The 21615-nt window shown below is 38.4% G+C and overlaps 1 pseudogene; it reads left to right on the top strand.

Moving 5' to 3' along the window:
• Positions 1-1652: 1652 nt before the first annotated feature.
• LOC121781757 lies at positions 1653-21479 on the top strand (annotated as a pseudogene).
• Positions 21480-21615: the final 136 nt, after the last annotated feature.

The raw sequence follows: 21615 nt of genomic DNA, 5'->3' as shown, positions 1-21615 counted from the left end.
AAAGTAAACATGAGACATAACAACTCTAAAATCAAAGCAGAACACATTTAATAATATTTTTTCATGCAGGGAAAATAATGCTTGCCTTAATGGAAGAAAGAAGGATTTGGAGGAATGAGCGCAAAAGTTTGAGTATTTTTTATACTCATCTTTTTATATAGACTTTGCTGTGAAATTTGTCAGAAATTAAAAAAATAATAATAAAAAAAGTGGGAAAGTTGTTTAGGATAGTGCAATATAGTACTCCAATAGGAATTGCATGCTTGCTTTTCTGATTTAGCCTAAAAACTGAGAGAAAGAAAACCCAGAAAAGTCTAGAAATCAATTAAAAATATAATAGGAAATTAATTTATTATAGTATTTCATTTGTATTGGGAAAAGCATTTTTTAAGTGGGCGTATTAATATATGGATTTTGGAAGAAACATAATAATAATCAGATCATTACAACACATCACTAAAATCGCATTCGTACTAACAACTCTCCAATAATTTCTAAAAAAAATATTTTATATCTTATGATTCCAGAAACCAATTCACAAAATCTACACAAAAGATTTTTTGATTGGATGGGAATGAATGAAAAAAGGCTAAAGCGTTCTATATCGAATCTGGAATTTTGGCTCTTCCCAGAATTTGTGTTACTTTATAAGGCATATAAAATGAAACCTTAGTTTATAATTTATAGTTATACCAAGCAAATTACTTCTTTAAATTTAAACAGTAGTAAAAACAATCTAGTAAAGCTTATTGTATGCCATCACAAATTGTTATCAACATTTAGTAACCTCATACCTGTGTAATATTTTAATACATGCCACTATTTATATAAAATGGTTCCTCGTTGTCCGTATAAAAAGGTTTGAATATTGCATCGTGATTTAGTTCTTATTGTACGTGATGAAATATTTTGTATTAACATGAAATATTAGTAATTAAATTTTGTACCAACATAAAAATAATGATTAAATTATATGTATTCCATATGGGCAAAGAGTTGATTATGCTAGAAAATAGATAACATAATATATTAAAATTAAATCTGAATGGAGCCTTTTTTATTGTGTATAGAAATTTCATAGCTTTTGTATTAATTTAAAATGATAGTAATAAGTGTAATTACTTGTTTACATATGTGGCCATTGAGAAGTCTTGTAGAGAGAAAATTGATATCAAATGTACAAAGACTTAAGACCTACTACTGATTTCACCGTGCAACAATTCTGTCCCAATTTTTATAGATTGGGATACACTTTTATAGATTCGAAGATGACGACCTCATTCATTATGTCTGAATACAACTACAAGTATGGTTTTATTTTTTATTATACTTATGGATTATTAATATTTATTTTGTGAAAAGAAGAATCGTTGAATTAAAATAGCAAATAATGGTATATCTATAACATTTTTCTTAATTGTTTTATTTATTTGTATTTGGGGGAAATTATATATGGCACGGACAAAATTCAATTTTTTTGAAAATTTGTATATTAGTCACAAATGCCTGAAAAATATAAAATAATTATATAATTAAGATAACTTATTTTGGTTTCAAATTATACATAATTTTCTAGTAAATCAAACAAATGAAATAATTCAGAAAAATATAATTTTTTTATATGGAATAATTAAAAAAACGAAAACTATCTTCTTCTCTCTCCTCTGCATGCATCGTTTGCACCTATCCCTGCATTAATCCATCTGCTTCCGATATCATCTCCAATTTTTCTTCCCCTTTGCCTCAAACCCTAAACTCAGAATTAATCGATTCTGAGAATTGATCGCATGCTTTTTCTCTCTCAGCTACATGATCTCTCTTCCCCTTTACATTATTTGTTTTAGGAAAAGTGGGGTTACCGAAATCCAATTTTAATCGGGGAATAATTGTTTTCCCTCTCAGAATTGATCAATTCTCTACTGTTCCAGTTGCCCTGCAGAATTAATCAATTTTCCCTCTGTTAATTGAGCTCAATTTATCCGACATTGCAACAACACACTGGTTGATTGCGGGGTCAAAACCTTAGCTGAAATTAGCAGGTTCCTGCTTACATATTGGTTGTGTGTGTGTGTGAATTGACCGAATTCAGACCGCATTATGGCGGTAGTGAAGATGTGATTGCATTTTGGTGCTAGTTAGTGAATTATGGAGATGTTTTCGTTGATTGTGGTTGGAGAGAACATGATCGAGGGATTGGATTGGGAGAAGGAGTGTTGGATCCAATCAGCGGTGAGACAGCGCCACTAGAATGGCGCTGTTCAGAAGGTTCTTCTACCGGAAGCCGCCGGATCAACTTCTGGAAATCACTGAGAGGGTCTATGGTATGCTTTGATTGCATTTTAATGACATTTTAGTTTTTGTTGTGTGGTTAATGTAGTTGGAGATAAATTGGGAGGATAAGTACATCGGTGAACTATTTCATGGCTTCTGCCCCTAAATCTTATAGATTTTGAAGTCCTTTGATAACTTTGTAGTTCAAGACTGTTCGTGGTCGTGGTAATTTTGAGCCTGATGATTAGAGTTGATCCTTCATTTCCTTTGAGGGTATAGGAATAAACTGTGTTGGAAATTTGTTGTTACTATTAAATGCTACTGTACCAAAGTTTTCCCCCTCTTGTGGTTTCTTGTTTTTTTCTTGGTATTATTACTTGAGAATGAGGTATTGCATTTGAATGACAAGGTTAAAGTGGACGATTGTATGAACTGTACCTGCTTCACGACGTTTTGCAAACTGAAATGGGGTCGCACCTTTCCAATATTTGGTTATAGAGTATGGATTTTGAATGGTACTGTTACACGAGGATTGGAATTGTGATTTTGAAGTCCTTGGATAAATTTGTAGTTCAAAACTGTTTGTGATAGTAATAATTTTGAGCCTGATGATTTGAGTTGATTCTTCATTTCCTGTGAGGTGTGAACTGTGCTAAGACAGAGTTATATGGTGCAACAAGTTGTTTAGGATATTTTGGCATCTTGACAATGTTGTATTCGAGCTGGTTTTGGTATTGCTATTTGAAAATGAGGGATTGCATTTGAATGACATGGTTAAAGTGGACGATCATATAAATTTTTCTTGCTTCATAACATTCTACAAACTTTAATGGGTTCTCACCTTTGCAATATTTGGTTATAGAGTACGAGTTTTGAATGGTACTATTGTATGAAGATTGAAATTGTGAATTACAACTAAATGATGATGCCATTTGGTTTTTGTTCTCAATGCAGTGTTTGATTGCTGCTTCTCCACTCATGTACCTGACGAGGGTGAGTTCAGGACATACATGAATGAGATTGTAGCTCAGCTGCGTAATCACTTCCCTGAAGGAACTTTCATGGTTTTGAATTTCAAAGACGGGGATGGTAGGAGCCTATTTTCTGACCTGTTAGCTCAATATGGTATGACGGTCATGGATTACCCTCAACAGTATGAAAGGTGTCCGCTTTTACCTATGGAGATGATCAACCACTTCTTGCGATCGAGTGAGAACTGGTTGACGGTTGAGGGCCACCATAATATTCTTTTAATGCTCTGTGAAAGGGGAGGATGGCCGGTGCTTGCATTTATGCTAGCTGGCCTTCTTCTTTATAGGAAACAATATACTGGTGAGCAGAAGACACTTGAGATGGTATACAAACAAGCGCCCAAGGACCTTCTTTCCCTTTTGACTCCTTTGAATCCACAACCGTCTCAGCTCAGGTATCTTCAATACATCAGTAGAAGAAATTCTATGTTGGATTGGGAAACATCGGATGCGCCTCTGGCCTTGGATTGCATAATACTCCAAGCCCTTCCTCGATATGACCAAGGACAAGGATGTCGACCAATAATACGAGTATATGGTCATGAATTTTCTTCCAGATTGTCCAGTATAAGCACAAAGCTTTTGTTTTCATCTTCTAAAGTGACAAAAGATATACCTTACTATCAAAAGGTAATGGCATGTTATTATATTTAAAAGTTAAATTGGAATTCAATACAATGGTTGTTTACTTTAATGATATCTCGGTTTAACTATGCTTTGATGATGATCTTTGACTGCAGGAAGAGTATAATCTAGTAACAATAGATATCCATTGCCGTGTTCAAGGAGATGTTGTCCTTGAATGCATCCATTTGGAGGATGATCTAGTGAGTGAGAAAATTATTTTTAGAACCATGTTCCATACTGAATTTGTACGGGAAAATGTTTTGATGCTGACCCACAGCGAAGTAGATGTTCTTTGGGATGTAAAGGACCTTATCTCGAGGGAATTCAAAGCAGAGGTACGATTTTGTATTGCTTGCATCAAGTGTCTCAGTTTCTGTTACCTTACTTGTTGAAAACCTACCTCTCTTTATCAGGTTCACTTCTCAGATGCAGCTTCTCTCCTGCCTATCATCACCACAAAAGTTGTGAACAAAGATGACGAAGACAGTGAAACAGAAGTTGCCACTCCTGAGGAATTCTTTGAGGCAGAGGAGATCTTTAGTAGTTTCGTTGATGTGCAAGATGACATGGTGGCATCTGATGACTATCCAATTGAAGTTAGTGCCAAAGTTGATGAAGACATTGTTGATGAAGCCCAAGTTGATAAAACTCCGGTTGATGAAGGTCATCACGACATTCCCTTGGAGGATGAACCGGAACAACAACTGTTTCAAGAATGTACTATAGATACGGCCAGTAGTATTCGTGGCAGCACGGTGGATCCTATTAGCAACTCATTGCATAATGGGGAAGTCCAACCAGAGGCGTATGTATTTTCTGAGGTAACAACCGACGCTGAAACCTTATATAAGGATGGCGGTACGAGCAGCAAGTTTGAAGAAGATGGCAGCAAACAAAGTGAAAAGGAGGGTCCAAAACAGAAGTTAGGTGGTGATAATAATGAGCACAAGGGTCTTTCAATAGCCCATATGACACAGCCTGTGTACGGAACAATTTCTGATCTAGATGCAGTTTTTACTGGTAAGAAAAATAATGAGCAAGATTCACCAGATGTTGTAGCGAGGTGGATACCTTCTAACAAAGGTTCTTGCACGAATTCACTGCACATACATTATCCTCGGTCGAGAAATAACAGTGCTCCAGCATTATTGGCTCTCGACAAGGATTCTGATTATGGGGTGAAAAGAAAGCTCCAATCTGCTCCTGCATCCCACAGTACTTCTCCGTGGTTTCCGTACTCCACGGTTGATGAAGATCGTCACGACATTCCCTTGGAGGATGAACCGGAACAAGTGTTTCAAGAATGTACTAAAAATGAGATTCGTGGCAGCACGGTGGATCCTATTAGCAACTCATTGCATAATGGGGAAGTCCAACCAGATGCGTATGTATTTTCTGAGGTAACAACCGACGCTGAAACCTTATATAAGGATGGCGGTACGGGCAGCAAGTTTGAAGAAGATGGCAGCAAACAAAGTGAAAAGGAGGGTCCAAAACAGAAGTTAGGTGGTGATAATAATGAGCACAAGGGTCTTTCAATAGCCCATATGACACAGCCTGTGTACGGATTAATTTCTGATCTAGATGCAGTTTTTACTGGTAAGAAAAATAATGAGCAAGATTCACCAGATGTTGTAGCGAGGTGGATACCTTCTAACAAAGGTTCTTGCACGAATTCAATGCACATACATTATCCTCGGTCGAGAAATAACAGTGCTCCAGCATTATTGGCTCTCGACAAGGATTCTGTTTATGGGGTGAAAAGAAAGCTCCAATCTGCTCCTGCATCCCACAGTACTTCTCCGTGGTTTCCGGACTCCACGGTTGATGAAGGTCGTCACGACATTCCCTTGGAGGATGAACCGGAACAAGTGTTTCAAGAATGTACTGAAAATGAGACTAGTAGTATTCGTGGCAGCACGGTGGATCCTATTAGCAACTCATTGCATAATGGGGAAGTCCAACCAGAGGCGTATGTATTTTCTGAGGTAACAACCGACGCTGAAACCTTATATAAGGATGACGGTACGAGCAGCAAGTTTGAAGAAGATGGCAGCAAACAAAGTGAAAAGGAGGGTCCAAAACAGAAGTTAGGTGGTGATAATAATGAGCACAAGGGTCTTTCAATAGCCCATATGACACAGCCTGTGTACGGAACAATTTCTGATCTAGATGCAGTTTTTACTGGTAAGAAAAATAATGAGCAAGATTCACCAGATGTTGTAGCGAGGTGGGTACCTTCTAACAAAGGTTCTTGCACGAATTCAATGCACATACATTATCCTCGGTCGAGAAATAACAGTGCTCCAGCATTATTGTCTCTCGACAAGGATTCTGTTTATGGGGTGAAAAGAAAGCTCCAATCTGCTCCTGCATCCCACAGTACTTCTCCGTGGTTTCCGGACTCCACGGTTGATGAAGGTCGTCACGACATTCCCTTGGAGGATGAACCGGAACAAGTGTTTCAAGAACGTACTAAAAATGAGACCAGTAGTATTCGTGGCAGCACGGTGGATCCTATTAGCAACTCATTGCATAATGGGGAAGTCCAACCAGAGGCGTATGTATTTTCTGAGGTAACAACCGGCGCTGAAACCTTATATAAGGATGGCGGTACGAGCAGCAAGTTTGAAGAAGATGGCTGCAAACAAAGTGAAAAGGAGGGTCCAAAACAGAAGTTAGGTGGTGATAATAATGATCACAAGGGTCTTTCAATAGCCCATATGACACAGCTTGTGTACGGATTAATTTCTGATCTAGATGCAGTTTTTACTGGTAAGAAAAATAATGAGCAAGATTCACCAGATGTTGTAGCGAGGTGGGTACCTTCTAACAAAGGTTCTTGCACGAATTCAATGCACATACATTATCCTTGGTCGAGAAATAACAGTGCTCCAGCATTATTGGCTCTCGACAAGGATTCTGTTTATGGGGTGAAAAGAAAGCTCCAATCTGCTCCTGCATCCCACAGTACTTCTCCGTGGTTTCCGGACTCCACGGTTGATGAAGGTCGTCATGACATTCCCTTGGAGGATGAACCGGAACAAGTGTTTCAAGAATGTACTAAAAATGAGACCAGTAGTATTCGTGGCAGCACGGTGGATCCTATTAGCAACTCATTGCATAACGGGGAAGTCCAACCAGAGGTGTATGTTATTTCTGAGGTAGCCACCAACACTGAAACCTTATATAAGGATGACGGTACGAGCAGCAAGTTTGAAGAAGATGGCAACAAACAAAGTGAAAAGGAGGGTCCAAAACAGAAGTTAGGCGGTGATAATAATGAGCACAAGAGTCTTTCAATAGCTCATACGAAACAGCCTGTGTACAGATCAATTTCTGATCTAGACGCAGTTTTTACCGGTAAGAAAAACAAGGAACAAGATTCAATAGATGTTGTAGCGAGGTGGATACCTTCTAACAACGGTTCTTACACGAATTCAATGCACATACATTATCCTCCGTCGAGAAATAACAGTGCTCCAGCATTATTGGCTCTCGACAAGGATTCTGTGTATGGGGTGAAAAGAAAGCTCCAATCTGCTCCTGCATCCCACAGTACTTCTCCATGGTTTCCGGACTCCACAGTTGATGAAGGTCGTCACGACATTCCCTTGGAGGATGAACCGGAACAAGTGTTTCAAGAATGTACTAAAGATGAGACCAGTAGTATTCGTGGCAGCACGGTGGATCCTATTAGCAACTCACTGCATAATGGGGAAGTCCAACCAGAGGCGTATGTAATTTCTGAGGTAGCCACCAACGCTGAAACCTTATATAAGGATGACAGTACGAGCAGCAAGTTTGAAGAAGATGGCAACAAACAAAGTGAAAAGGAGGGTTCAAAACAGAAGTTAGGCGGTGATAATAATGAGCACAAGGGTTTTTCAATGCACATACATTATCCTTGGTCGAGACATAACAGTGCTCCAGCATTATTGGCTCTGGACAAGGATTCTGTGTATGGGGTGCAAAGAAAGCCCCGATCTGCTCCTGTATCCCACAGTACTTCTCCATGGTTTCCGGACTCATCAGCAGTTGAAGCGGCTGCTGCCCCAACTTCTCCCTCTAAATCGCAAGTCATAAAGCCTTGTGAACTTAGTCTAGTAGAGATACGTACCAAACACACTTCTCCATCAGAAGCACCTCCTCCTTCAGAATCATTATCAGAAATACATGCTTTACTTCCTACATCAATTCCTTGTGAAGAAGAACTGAGCTTGTCACTACCGCCTCCACATCCACCACTACCACCTATTGCTCTGCAGCTTCCGCCTCCACCCATTGTTCTGCAGCTTCCACTTCCGGCTCAGCCCACTCCTACTCCCATCCTAACGCATGTGCCTTCGCCTCTGCCTCCATCTCAGCCCACTACCACTTCTACGCCTGAGCACCCCCCTCACCCTACATCTCAGCCTACAACTGTTCTTACGCCTGTGCATCTGCCTCCGCCTATACCTCCATCTAAGCCCACAACCTCTCCTCCGCCTCCACCTTCGCCTCCATCTCCATATACACTTGTACCTCCTCCTCCGCCTCCATCTCCAGCCACACCTGAGTTCACAACCACTCCTACAGATGTGTCTCCATCTCCCACTCCAACTTCATCTGAGCCCACCACTCCTTCGCCTGTGCCTTCATCACCATCTGAGCCCACCACTCCTTCGCCTGTGCCTTCATCACCATCTCAGCCCACGACCACTCCTACGGATGTGCCTTCGCCTCCGCCTTCATCTGAGCCAATGCCCAATCCCATGCCCCCGCCTCTACCTCCATTTCACCCTTTGCCTCCATCTCAGCCGACCCCCGCTCCCACAACTCCACCTCAGTCTCCTTCTCAGCCCACATCCATTCCCATGCCTCCACCTGCGCCTCCATCTCAGCCAATGCCCATTCCCATGCCTCCGCCTCCACCTCACCCTCTGCCTCCATCTCAGTTGGCCCCCATTCCCATGCCTCCACCTCCGCCTCCATCTCAGCCCATGACGACAGCCACTCCTATACCTCCGCCTCCATCTCAGCCAATGCCCATTCCCACGCCTCCACCTCCATCTCAGCCAATGCCTATTCCCACGCCTCCGCCTCATCCTACGCATATGCCTCCACCTCCACCTCCACCCAGGTCTCTATCTCAGGCCACATCCATTCTTACACCTTCACGTCCGCCTCCACCTCCACCTCCACCGTTTCCATCTACTCATACTACTACATATTCACTGTCATTACCAGCCCCACCTGCACAGGCATCGTCTCCATCTCTCCAGGATTCGACTCCCCCATCATTGTCCGTAGATTCTAGCTTAGCCATAAATTTGCAAGGAAACCAAAATCATCCTCCAGTACCAATACCTCCTATCTCATCGAGCATGGAGAATACTAGTACCGTCATCCCACCACGTCCACCTCAACCTCCACCACCCCCTTGGTGTACCATGGTTTTAGTGTTACCAAACTCTTCAACTTCAGGTCCATTCCCGTTTACTTTTCACGCTGCTTATCCATCACTACCTCCTAATCAGGGAGTTTATTATCTTCCACGGTCTCTACCTCAAATGACTAGTGCTCCACAACCAACATCAATATCTCCTAGTATTCCAAGATTTTCACAACCCCTTGCTTTGTTTGGAGCACCTACTCAACCTTTTCCATCCTGGGCTTCCACCCCCTCTCAACCTAGTGGAGGAGCACCCCGTCCTCCTCCCCCTCCCCCCTCCCCCCTCCCCCTCCCCCTTTTGGTGGAGCACCTCCACCACCCCCTCTGCCTAGAAGAGGTGGACCACCTCCACCACACGCTTTGCCTAGAGGAACCCCACGTCCACCACCCCCTCCTCGAGGAGCACCTGGCCCACCACCGCCACCAGGTCCACCGGGAGGAGGTCCACCACCACCACCACCTGGTGCACGGGGAGGTCCACCACCCCCACCTGGAGTAGGTAGAGGGATTGGTGCTCTTAGGGGGCAGGCACGCCTTGCAGTAAAAAAATCTAAATTAAAGCCGCTTCACTGGAGCAAGGTGAGCCGGGCACTAAAAGGAAGCTTGTGGGAAGAATTGCAGAAACAAGGAGCCCCTCAAGTGTACTACTCTTCCTCTCTTTGTTAAATTTCTTCAGTTAAACTTAAACATGCTCAGCTTATTGTGTATCTTCATTATCTTCTATAATTTCTTTGAGCATTTTTCACCCTCCTTCCAAAATAATATCAAAATATTGTTTTGAAAATTAATTAAATAATTTTCAAATGTGCTTTCATTTGAAAGAATTAAATCTCGTCTTGATTTATTGAAGTTACCAAAATCCCGTCCTCTAATTCTAGTGAATAACATTATGCGTTGATCTATATGAACTATGCCTGTTGCTTTGTTTTGAATGCTTATACTGCATGAATTAAATATCATCTATGTTCATGGAGTTCAGTTTTATAATATGAGTTTGTTGTTTATTTCCTTTTGTAGCTTCTGATTCGTTGAAGTTACTGATTTCTTGCCCTCTAATTCTAGTGCACCAGAATTTGATGCGTCAGAAATTGAGAGTCTTTTCTGTGCAACAGCCCCGGGAAAAGACAAAGGCAAAGATGGAGCCAAGAACGCCGCTGCAGCTAAGCCTACCAAAATCCAGCTGGTAAAGTAGTATTGGCAATCTAATAATTTTTGTTCTTCAGTCGTTTCCTTTTGGGGGTAAACTATAGAGCAGCGAAATACCAGCTGATAATACTTGTCACATTGTGATCATTTACTCTGCTTTATCTTGGATAAACAAGATATATTATTTTTCTTATTCTATGGTTTGGCATCTTGTAGATTGACCTAAAGAGGGCCTATAACGTTGAAATCATGCTTACAAAGGTGAAAATGTCACTTCCTGACCTAATGGTAAGCTAAACTAGTGCATCTTTTCCGTCATTTGTTTGTGTTTGCATTGGTTAATTACATAATGGATATGTTCAAAAATTTGTTTTATGGCCAGGCCAGGAAATTGTGTGACAACTATTTAAAGCTTTATACTAGTTAGTAAATTTTCACAATTTCACAATTGCTTTCGCAGACCGCCGTTCTTTCACTGGATAACACAGTTCTGGATGCTGATCAAGTAGAAAATCTTATCAAGTTTTGTCCAAAAAAAGAGGAGATGGAACTTCTCGAGGTGAAATATTGAAAGACAATAACTGTGAATTTGTAATAAATCTAAGAAGCTGTCACTTTTATTGATATTTAGCATTATTTCTTTCAGACATACACAGGTGATCCAGAGATGTTGGGAAAGTGTGAACAGGTCCGTGAACTGGACCCTAACTTTCACCATTATGCTATTTTATTTTTTTCTTGGTGCTCTGGTTGATGAAATGAAGTTTTTTTCCCTAATCAAATCACATAATTTTTCTGCACAGCTTCATTTTGGTTTGTGACAGTTTTCATGTTTTAGTTTTTCCTAGAACTGATGAAGGCACCACGAATGGAAACTAAATTGAAGGTTTTCCTTTTCAAGATTCAATATAACTCTCAGGTCTGATTTATGTCAACAAACTTCGAGACTTACTTAGTAAAATCTGCAAATTTTCCCATGTTTTTCTTCTAATTTAATTTTATTTATCATGCTCCCAGCTTTCTGATTTCAAAGAAAGCTTGGTTATCGTAAATTCCGCCTGTGAAGAGGTAAACAGATGGATTCTAGGGAGTTCATGGTTTGTAGTTTTAATCACTGAGAATGAATTCGACATCTTCCTCATGCTTCAGGTCCGGAACTCTGAAAAACTAAAAGAAATTTTACAAAGAATATTAGTTCTTGGAAATAAATTGAATGAGGGAACTGCAAGAGGTATATCTGTATTTATGGAATTAGTAAATTTTGCCAAAATTATGAAAACTTTCTCTGCAATGTAGGTGCCGCCGTTGGATACAAACTGGATAGTCTTTTGAAACTAACGGATACGCGTTCAACCACTAGCAAAATGACACTTATGCATTTTCTTTGTAAGGTATCTGCATATACCATTTTTAACTTATTCTTCATGTATGTTTAATATCAACATTGAACCAAAAACACATTATGAACAGAGGATCACATTTTGAAACTGTTTTTTTTGTTTTATAGTCCCTTGCTGCTAAGAATCCAGATCTTCTAGAATTTTACAAAGATCTTCCGAACCTGGAGGCTTCCACCAAGGTTCTTTCTCAACTACACCACAAGATGATACTTAAATTTGAGTTATGTAGATACCCTAGAATAAAAAATGACTTCCCTTTCCGCAGATTCAACTAAAGTCATTGGCAGATGAAATGACATCTATCTCCAAGGGTTTAGAGAAGGTGAAGCTGGAATTGGATGCTTCGGAACATGATGGTCCTATCTCCGAAGTTTTTCACAGGGTACAAATTAGAGCATCTTGTACATGCTAACACAATTTTCCGAATCATGAAGTTGTTGAAATGTCATGTTGATGATGTGTTTGGCAGACGTTGAAGGAATTTATTGGTTCTGCTGAGAGTGAAGTGACCAATGTAATGAACACATATGCTGTTGCGGTAAAATTTGACCTATATTATCATGTGACAGCCTCGGAATTTATTTGCTTTGGTAATGTGGTTATTCATCATTTGAAGCGTCTGGCAGGGTAAAAATGCTGAAGCAGTGGCTATGTACTTTGGCGAAGATCCTAAACGAATCCCTCTCGAACAAGGTAACTTGAAAATAATCCATTCTTTTTTTTTCTGAAAAATATAGGAAAATGCAACGTTTTCCCAAAAAATGTCGTTGCGTTTAAACATAAGAATTTTGTTGCGCAACCTTTGAGAAATACACAACAATAATTATCCATAAATGTACATCTAACAAAATGTTGCAATTATGACATTTGTGAGAACAGTGTTAGATATTTGTGCCCCTTTTTTCCTTTTCTTTTTCTTGTGTGACATTCACATTTCAGCCTGTTGAGCCAGTGTGTTTTAATGTATCCAGTCACTGAAACCCTCTCAAACTTCGTGAAGCTATTCCAGACAGCCTGCGAAGAAAACAATAAGCAGGCTGAAGCAGACAGGAAGAAGGCTCAGAAGGAGGCTGAAGCAGCAGAGAACGCGTCCAAGGTGTAAATATTATAAAACTAAAATATGACAACAATTGTACCACAGCAGCCCCTGCTGGAACAACCAGATTTGCACCTCCGGAAAATGAACCTGGAGGGACGCTGTCGATCCTTTTGCATAACCAACTGGGGCTGTTACAAGAGTGCTAGCGGTTGCTTTGGATGATGCAGGCTGCTGGTACGCTAGTCTCGGGGATGTACTTACCGGAGGAGGGATTCTTCACAAACCAAGTCATCAGAGGCAGGGGACAGAGCTGGAGGGGGCTCGAGCACCCCCAGTAGCTGAAAATATTCGGTTCAGCTCCCGAAGCTATATTTCTGGCCCGGCCACTGATCAGAGGTATGTTCGGCCCTCTTATCTATCCCCGAGATAAATGTTGAATACGGGCCGTATTGATTGGGACAGATTGAGCTCTCCCATCCGAGTGGAAGCAGAGCCAGGTCGGATTTTGTAAATCCGACCTGTGTTCCGACGTCAGCTATATGAGGATATCATGGGAACTATAATGCAGATTGCTGATGGGAAAATGTTTCATGTACAGAGCACTAACATTGATACTGATTCTTTGTTGTAGCATAGAAAGAAGAGAACCTTCCAATATATTTTGTTGTACAACAATAAAGGAAAAGTGATTAGAGTGGATAAGAAAATATAGTCATTTTTTTAGAGTAAGTTTTAGGTATTCCCATTGATTTTTTATTAGAATATATCATTCATTCATTCATCAAGGAAAAAAGCATTGGTTGGGTAATATTTTTGTTAGAAAGAAATGTTGGAATTTGATTGATTATGTATTCTATTCTTTTTCTTTGTTTGTTATGGTGTTATTGATTATAGCTCTAGCACTTTTGTGAATCCTTTAGAAACCAATCGTGTTTCTGGAAAAAGTCTCAGTATCGTATTCGCCTAGAAGAATAACATAAATTGCGTTTTCATTTTGTGAAATTAAAAAGGGTTGATGTAAGACAGATAGTTTGTATCATGCACCCGAATTTAATTATGGAAATTCTTGTACTACAAAAAAAAGTCATTTAATTCATTATATCGGGTATAGTCACAAAAAGAGGGAGAAAACGAGCAACAAACCCAACATGTGGAGGCATAATAATATGTTTATTCGAAGGGGCAATTTGATAGGATAAATAACTCATTCATTTTGGAATTATATAATTAAAAATGATCTAAAATGTGTGTATACGTATCTATGTTTTGGATTATTTTTCCAAATGTTGCATTGGTAGTAGTACATGTGTCGAAATAGTAGTAGAGTAATTGGAGTAACAATCGAGGATTGGGTTGGAAGAATCCTATTTCTCGGACACAAGATTCTCTATTTTTGAAATCCTTCTTTTTATGGAATGTTTACTTTGACCGAACTCGAGATTTTCTATTTCAAAAGAGGTAAGCATATCTATATAAGGAAGGTATTGATTGACCTAGCATAGATTTGTTATTGTTGAAATGGATTTTAAATGCTACTCCTATTAATAATTAATTAAGAATTAATAAGTTGCTAAAATAAACTTTATCAGGTGGATTTGGACTTTGTAGTAGTATCAATTTATTTACTGTTTCTACTACATTGCCCTTGGTTTATAAATTTAAAAACTCTTTCCATTTTATTAAAACTTGTGACACACTAATATACAATTAATGAATGCTTTGGGATTAATTAGATAGTTATACCACATTCATCTAGATAACGATGGTTTCCGGTCCAAATAATTGGAATTGAGCCGATTCGACAAGGTAATAGGGCTCTTTGGTTCAAAATTGATGAGTTTTTGCTATTTTTTTCAACAATTTTTCGTTGGCTATTCCATGATTTTTCCCGGTTAAATTCCAAAAAATTCTTGGAATTAGACTGATAGAATCGACAAGCCGGTTCCGATTATGCCTAAGGTCACGGTTTGTAAACTAGAACCATCAATTAAGTTCCCAAAAGATTTAGGGCCGAACCCTACCGACTGCCCGAAGGGCCTAATTATCCTTTAGGGTCGAGCCATAAAACACCACCGCCCCCCGTAGGAGTAAATGATTTTTTACTATCCATACACATTATATGGAATTAGGTAACCTTATTTCGGAGTGTAAAAATTCCATAAATTTTTATGAAGTTTCAACTTTTTTTGGTTTTATACATTAAACAATGTGGTTTTGAATTTGTTTAAAGTGAATTTGTGAAACCACAATTTTAACCCTTGTTAAAGTAAAAAAAAAATAACTCCTCTCTCATTCGTTCCGTTCTATTGAATACGCACGACGAAGTCCAACTTAGGTTTTCCATATACAGACAGCAGCAGCAAATGGTGTCATTTCAAACATAAACACATCGCCCCTTTGGAAATAAAACACATTTACAACAAGTAAAGAACACCATTTTCTCACTAAAAAAAAAAAACTGAAAAACCAACGGCAAACAAACTATAATGACGAGGAAAACATTTGTTCAGAAATGGTAAGTGGATTACTCTACCTCTTTGACCACATTAAAATGAATGTTATGTATTGTAGGAGATTTTATAATTCAAATGAAGTATACTAAATTGAATGTGTTGAGATATTCCATGATGAGATGGTTTGAATACTCAAAACAATCGAACTAGATTGTTAATATTATTTTGTAAGATATTCTTTGACATATTTACAAAATTTATACAATATGAGGATCACCATCTTCAACTTCATGTCCATTCCTATCTACTTTATCCCTGGAATTGCTCCTTGAAACACACCTGCCAAATCTTTTCTATCTTCTTCAATGGGTACTACACTAACTAAACATTCACGTTCGCCTTTTCCGTCTCCTCCACATCCACCACACCCGCCAGTAGATGCACCTGGTTTGCCAACTCATTCCTCAACCCCATCTCTAGCTGAGGTTGGCCCTCCTCTGCCCCTTCCACCTGGACTAGGTGCACCTGATCCACCAACTCAAACTTCACCCCTAACTCCACCGCCCTCTTTACCTAGAGGAGCCCCATATCCACCACCCTCTCTTGTAGGTGCACCACCAGGTCCATTGGTTGAAGGAGGTCCATCACCACCACCACCACCACCACCACCACCAGGTCCACCACCTCCACCTAGAGCACTAGGTAGAGGGATAGGTGTGGGTAGGTGGCAGGCACACCCTAATGTAAGAAAATCTAATTTAAAGCCGTTTTACTGGGTCAAGGTGGGCCGAGCACAACAAGGAAGCGTGTGGGAAGAATTGCAGAACCTAGGAACTCCTCAGCTGTAATACTTTCCTCTCTTTGTCAAATTTCTTAAGTTACACATGCTACACTTATTGTGTATATATTCTTCATCTTCTACTTTGATGTCCCATGACACATTTCTTAAAATGGATACAACATTCTTTTTGTTTTTTCGTTCTCCTAACTTCACTGCACTTAACTCTCAAAACAATACTGCATAAAATCATATGCCGAATAAAATATGTTGCACTTAGAGTAGAATGGAGGGAATATAATCTATTTGGATCCTCCCCAAAATTAGTCTTTATGGTAAGTTTATCTCTTTATTGAGATGAATTCAATTTTCCAATAAAATACTTCACCATTTTTTATATGTCTTATTTTACTAATTTGCAGTAAAATTCACGTCGTTGACAACTAAAACTATTTTTTTGGACGAAATTTAGTATCAAAATACTACTTAGATTTGCTCTAATTTTACACAGAAATATTTAAATAATCATCAAATGTGCATTCCTTTTAATTAATCATGTTCTTGATTTATTGAAGTTACTAATTTCTTGTACCTTTAATTTCTAGTGCAACAGAATTTGATGCTTCAGAACTCGAGACTCTTTTTTGTGTAATAGAGGGAAAAACTGGAGCCAAGAAGTTTGCAGCTAAGCCTACTAAAATCCAACTGGTAAAATAGTAGTGTAAATCCAATATCTATTTTTGGGGTAAACTATAGAATGACGAAATAGTACTAGGGCTGACAATTTTCGACACGACACGATAATCTGACACGAATCCGCACGAAATTATTGGGTTGGGGTCAAGTCTTATTGGATCTGTGTCCTTATCGGGTTGATCCATTAAGAATCCGATAATTTCGGGTTGGGTTCGGGTCGGATGCGGATCGGATACAGGTAACCCATTAAGAAATAATATTATTATTTTTATTATTATTTTAAAAAATATATATTACTTTAATTTTTTAATTTCTTATAAATTAGGTTTAAGTAGTATAAAACGAATTTTAATTGTGTAAATTAGGTTAAAAATTAAGGTTTAATCGTGTAATATTAGGTTTTAATCGTGTAATATCAGGTTCGGGTTGTTATCGTGTCGTGTCAACCCATATTATATCGTGTCGATAACGGGTTCGTGTCGGGTGCGAGTCGTGTTCGGATTTGAAGGTAGCAGGTCGGGTTCGTGTTCGGATTTATAGTTTCCTTAACAGGTCGGGTCCATGTTAGGCCTTATTGGGTTGGATCATTATCAGGTTGACCTGATAACGACCCAATCCGCACGATTTGCCAGCCCTACGAAATACCAGCTGATACATACGTGTCACATTTCTAGATGTTAGGAAATTTACCGAAATACCATTATACCAGACATATCTTATCGATAAATATCAAATTTTTGGTACCCCCATCCCATAAAAATATGCTCTCTTTCCTTTTCAGTCCGTTCCATAAAAATATGCACTTTCTAATTTTGGAACTCTTTTCTCTCAATGAGTTGAGACCCTTTCTCCCCTAACAATACTTTATTTACCTTTTCTCCCTACATGTCTCTTACTTTACCAATTTTTCATTAAAACTCGTGGCGAATCCAAAGTGCATATTCTTTGGAGACAGAGAGAGTATATTATATTTTTTGGTACGATTACTGAAAAATTTGGTTATGTTGTTAATATTATGAATTTTCATATACTATGGTATATAGAGGCATACCTAAGTTACAATATAATACCTCCATCCTTGATATATACTAGTATAAACTTTTGATGGATACGAGTTTTAATGTACAATCTACAGAGTAAGAGATAGATAGAAAAAAAGTAATTAAAGTATTGTTAGTGTAGAATATGTCCCTCCTTATTAAGAGAGAAAATATTTTCTTAAATCAAAAAGTTCATATAATTGTAAGGGATAGACTAAAAAGAAAAAGTCTTTATTTTTAAGGAATGGATGAAAAATATCATAGTTTAAGGTATCTCGTATGTATATCGATATTAATGCGATATAACAGTACTGCAGTACATAGTATCGAAATTCGGTATGTCGTAAAAACTAAATCAAAAACTACTGTAAGGTAAACATATGATTTTTACTCATACTGAATCTTCGGTACGATATACGATATGACAGTTCCGGTGCGGTATATCATAATGGCCCACCCTAAATCTCATTGATCATTTTACTATGGCAGTATTATTTTTCTTATTCTATGGTTTCTTGGCATCTTGTAGATTGATCTAAAGAGGGCCTATAATGTTGAAATCATGCTAGCAAAAGTGAAAATGCCACTTCCTGATATGATGGTAAGGTAAACTAGTAGTCCATATATTTTCTCATTTGTTTGTTTTTGCATTGGTTAATTATATAATTGAAATTGTTAAAAAAATTCTATTCTTATTCTACATCGACTTGGTAATGATCATGTCTCAGTCGATGATGGATCTCTGTTTCATATGTGTAAATTTGATATTTATTCCGGCCCACCATGTGCGGGAGCGTGTTAAAAAACTCCACATTCTTATATCATATCAACTTGATGACGATCCTATTCCATTTATATATTCTTGGATAGACCGCGGTCCTTTCACTGGATGACACATATTTGGATGCTGATCAAGTAGAAAATCTTATAAAGTTTTGTCCAAATGAGGAGGATAAGGAGCTTCTTAAGGTAAAATATTGGAAGACAATAACTGGTGAATATGCAATAACTGTGGTGAGTGAAGCTCTTACACTTTCATTGACTTAGCATTATTTCTTTTAGGCATACACTGGTGATCCAGAGAGGTTGGGAAAGTGTGAACAGGTTCGTCGTACTACACGGGTCGTATTCTTTTTTTTGGTTGTCTCACAGTTAGAATCATTTTTTTTTAGCCAAAATCCAATATTTAGTCATACTTTACTCCCTCACTTACTTAATGCACTTGCTATTTATTTATTTTATTCTAACTTAATTTATTAAATATTTATTCTTTAATACATCTATCCGAAAGAAATGCTTCAACACTGATGGAAAAAGGGAGTATTTTATTTAATTTTTTTCTTGGTGCTTTGTTTGTTGAGATGAAGTTTCTTTTTCCTAATTAAAAAGACATATTTTTCTGCATTTTTCTGTGACAGTTTTTCATGTTTTAGTTTTTCCTAGAACTGATGAAGGTTCCTCGAGTGGAAGCCAAATTTAGCGTTTTCGTTTTCAAGATTCAATTCAACTCTCAGGTCTTGATGACTCCTCAACAAACTTACGGGAAATACTCCTTTCGTTCTCATTCAAAGTGACACGTTTTCTTTTTTGGAATGTTTCACTTAATATCTCTCATAATTTATCACCTCTTTCGTTAACGTACAAAACAACACTAACTTAATATATGTGCAAAATTTACCATGTTTTTCTTCTAATTTAATTTATTTATCGTGCTCCCAGCTTTCTAATTTAAAACAAAACTTGGCTGTCGTAAACTCGGCATGTGAAGAGGTAAACATATGGATCCTAGTGAGTTCGATCGGGTGTGCATCGCCGAACCCTCACAGCATCTTCCTCGTGCTTCTTCAGGTTCGAAACTCCACCAAACTAAGAGAAATTTTGCAGAAAATATTAATTCTAGGAAATACATTGAATGAGGGAACTGCAAGAGGTATATCCATATTTATGGGCTTAGTAAATCTTGCTTTAAATTTTGCCTAAGCAGTAAATTTAGGAGCAAGTTTTCTTGAAATTAACTCTTAATTTCAATTCCGGCATATAGGTGCCGCCGTCGGATTCAAACTGGATAGTCTTTTGAAACTGGCCGATACTCGTTCGACCACTAGCTGGATGACACTTATGCACTATCTTTGTAAGGTCTCTGCATAGACTTTGGGACGACACGTGTTTTAATGTGTAACTGATAAAGTAAAAGGGAAAAAGTAGAGAAATAGTCTTAGTGGATAATGTGATTCATATCATTAACTTATAATTAAATGGTTGATCATAATTTGTATAAGTTGTAACCAGGCTAATTTTAGTGGACGGATGGGGCATAACTATGGGTACATATAGAATTTTTCCGTGTCCAGCTAGTGGACCATGTATTCTGTTAAATCTCCGACCATCCACGACTAATGTTTTCATTTTGGTCTGTCCACCAAAATTACTTACGTTTTTATTTATGGAAATTTCTCATCATTGTTTTTCCATTCTCTCTCACTTTATTCATTTTTATCTTCCTCTCTCCTTTACTAATTTCATATTAAAATTTATGTTGTTAACAAATGAGACTATCTCTCATTCTCTTCCTTGAGCCCTACTCATATTTTTGTTTTACAGGCCCTTGCCGCTAAGAATCCAGATCTTCTAGACTTTCACAAGGATCTTCCTAATCTAGAAGCTTCCACCAAGGTTCTTATCTCAACCACACTACAAGATGGTACTTAAATTGAGTTATGTTGATATCGTTGCTTGATGATCAAATTACATGGTAGTTCTTTGAAGTTAATTGGGAGCCAAAGGGTAGTTACATTTAGTAGTTATTGTTCTTATCTTTATTTTCTTGGTAGTATATATACGCCCATTGTGGTACGCCGGAATGGAAGGTGATTTTTACTTCTATCCTTTTTTTGTGGTTAAATAAAAGGTCGCGCAATGGAGGGTGATTTTTACTTCTATCCTTTTTTTTGGTTAAATAAAAGGTCGCGCAACGGAGGACTCGAACTCGAGACCTTTGGCCTCAGGCATTATGTACTTTTTTTTTTTTTTATCATAGGGCCTTGTTAAAGGATAACATTGTTTATTTTAGTAGTACATATTTCAATATCCTGTCATATTTCAGTTGGTGTGTTTCCTTAATCATGGTTGTTGCACAATATGCTACTTATGCCGACATATTATGAAGAGTATATGATCCACCCGCCCTTTCCGCAGGTTGAACGGAAATGGTTGGTGGAAGAAATGAATTCTATCACCAAGGGTTTAGAGAATGTGGAGAAAGAATTGAATACGAAAAATTCCACAAATGCTAAAAGAAAATATAGACATATTACAGAAAAGTAGTTGTAGTAGAGGTAGGCAAATCCGAACAAAGTCGACAGAGTTGAATATCCGTGCCCTTTTTGCCCTTTTCTTTTTCTTGTGCGACTTCCACATTTCAGGCTTCTGAGCCAGTGTGTTTTGATGCATCTAGTCACTGCAATCCTCTTGAACTTCGCGAAGCAATTCCAGAAAGCCTGCGAAGAAAACATCCAGCAGGCCGAAGCCGACAGGAAGAAGGCAGAGAACGCGTCAAAGGTGTAAATAAAACAAAGCAAAGAAGAGAACAATTGTAGCACGGCCATTGCTAGATCAACTAGCAATGCGCCTCCATTAAACGGAATAGGAGGGGCTCGAGCACCCCCTAACGAATTTCTTTTCCCGGTGGGGGAGGCTCGAG

The sequence above is a fragment of the Salvia splendens genome, chromosome 20, assembly GCF_004379255.2.
Source record: "Salvia splendens isolate huo1 chromosome 20, SspV2, whole genome shotgun sequence".
Lineage (NCBI taxonomy): Eukaryota > Viridiplantae > Streptophyta > Magnoliopsida > Lamiales > Lamiaceae > Salvia > Salvia splendens.
This window is presented reverse-complemented; position numbering and strand designations above follow the sequence as displayed.